The sequence below is a fragment of the Lathyrus oleraceus genome, chromosome 2, assembly GCF_024323335.1.
Source record: "Lathyrus oleraceus cultivar Zhongwan6 chromosome 2, CAAS_Psat_ZW6_1.0, whole genome shotgun sequence".
Taxonomy (NCBI): Eukaryota; Viridiplantae; Streptophyta; class Magnoliopsida; order Fabales; family Fabaceae; genus Lathyrus; species Lathyrus oleraceus.
In genome coordinates, this window is record NC_066580.1 from 127,749,308 (window position 1) to 127,751,449 (window position 2,142).

Here is a 2,142-nt window from a genome sequence, read left to right on the forward strand (position 1 = left end):
ATTGGGACATTCTCTAGTATACCAACAGGATATTTGATTGAGCGGTCAGCTAGTTGAACAAACATCTTGGTTGGTCTTAGTTCTCCCATGTTGAGCCTTTTACATATGGTTAAGGGCATTACACTAATGTTGGCTCCTAAGTCGCATAGAGCTTTCTCTATGACAAACTTTCCAATGACACAGGGTATGGAGAAACTACTTGGGTCTTTTAGTTTGGGAGGCATGTTGTTTTGGATTATTGCGCTACACTTAGCAATAAGTGTAACTGTTTCATTATCCTCGATCTTTTTCTTATTAGATAGGGTCTCTTTAATAAATTTGGCATATGAGGGCATTTGTGTGATGGCTTCTGTAAAGGGAATTGTAATATTCAGTTGCTTCAGAAGTTCAACAAATTTCCTAAATTGCCCTGCAGTTTTAGAATTTGCGAGTCTTTAAGGATACGAAATGGGTGGTTTATAAGGTGGTGGAGGCACATAAGGTTTTTCTTTCTCTTCGGCCTCTTGGGTATTATCTTCCTTCTCCTTTGGTTCACTTACCTTCTCAGTTGTTGTTTTGTCAGGTTTTTGGTACATGGCAGGATTTTGGAGTCTTGGATCTACGGGTCCGTTTAGTTCTTTTCCACTTCTCAATATAACGACATTTGCATGTCCTTTTGGATTAGATTGTGGCTGTCCAGGAAATGTGCCAGCGGGAGCAGCAGTAGATGCTTGTTGTTGAGCCACTTGTGAAATCTGTGATTCAAGCATTTTGTTGTGGGTGGCTAAGGTGTCTACTTTGCTCGCTAATTATTTAAGTTGCTCACTAGTATGTATGTTTTGGTTCAAGAAGTGTTTGTTTGTTTGAGCTTGGGTAGCTATGAAGCTTTCCATCATCAGTTCAAGGTTGGACTTCCGAGGCATGTTAGGAGCATTAGTAGTTGGATTTTAATATCCAGGTGGAACAACGGGTGCTTGGCCAGGTGCATACAAGGCGTTGTTGTTCTTGTACGAAAAGTTGGGATGGTTTTTCCAACCTGGGTTGTAAGTATTCGAATAAGGATTTCCTTGTGCATACTTTACTTGATCAGTGGGGACTCCTGCTAATATCTGACATTCTGGTGCAGTGTGTCCAGGAATTCCACATAACTCGCAATTTGGAGTCATGACAGCCACGGTGGTTGCGGGTGGTATGGTCAAGTTGTCTAACTTTTGAACAAGGCCATCTACCTTTGCATGGACAGGGTCAAGGCTACTGATTTCGTACATTCCACCTTTTGGTTGGGACTTTTCTACTGGAGTTCTTTCACCTCCCCATTGGCAATGGTTTTGGGCCATGTTTTCAATGAGTTGATAGGCTTCATTGTACGGCTTATCCATAAGTGCACCGCCTGCGGCAGCGTCTACTGTCAGTCTTGTTATACAAAAGCCCATTGTAAAATGTGTGAATGATCAACCAGTATTCGAGACCGTGATGAGGACATATCCTCATCATGTCTTTGTATCTCTCCCATGCATCATAGAGAGATTCTACATCTTTTTATCGAAATTCGTTGATTTGAGCTCTCAGCATAGCAGTTTTGCTTGGCGGAAAATATCGGGCTAGAAAACGTTCTTCAGTTCTTCCCATGTAGTAACTGAGTTGGATGGCAAGGATTTCAACCAAGCCCAAGCTCTGTCTCTTAGAGAGAAAGGAAAAAGGCATAGTCTTATCGCATCTTGAGATATACCATTCGCCTTCACAGTGTCTGCGTACTACACAAACTTGGTCAAATGCTCATTAGGGTCGTCCGTAGGATTTCCAGCAAATTGATGTTGTTGGACGACTGATAATAATGAGGGTTTCAACTCGAAATCGTTTCGATCGATAGTAGGGGCAGCAATGTTGTTGTGAGGTTCTTCTAGGGACGGGGTAGCGTAGAATTTAAGAGGACGATTTTGTGGTCCTACTGCAACCATGGTTGGTTTTTCAACTGGTTCAGTTGTAGGAAAGAAGATATCGGGAATATCGTACCTTCGTTGGTACTCTAGTATTCGGCGTATTAAATATAAAAAACGCTCTAACTCTGCGATTGGTAGTGCTAAGTTTTCGCCTTGTGAGCGAGTACTTGGCATACAATCGGGAAATAAGGGAAAGGAAATAAGTTTTTACCATAGTCTATAC

General features: G+C 41.9%; 1 non-coding gene across 1 annotated transcript; it reads left to right on the forward strand.

The window, feature by feature from the left end:
- Positions 1 to 1,444: 1,444 nt before the first annotated feature.
- Positions 1,445 to 1,551, forward strand: LOC127124873 (small nucleolar RNA R71). The gene has a single exon (XR_007804353.1). It is a non-coding gene; the product is annotated as a small nucleolar RNA R71 (small nucleolar RNA).
- Positions 1,552 to 2,142: the final 591 nt, after the last annotated feature.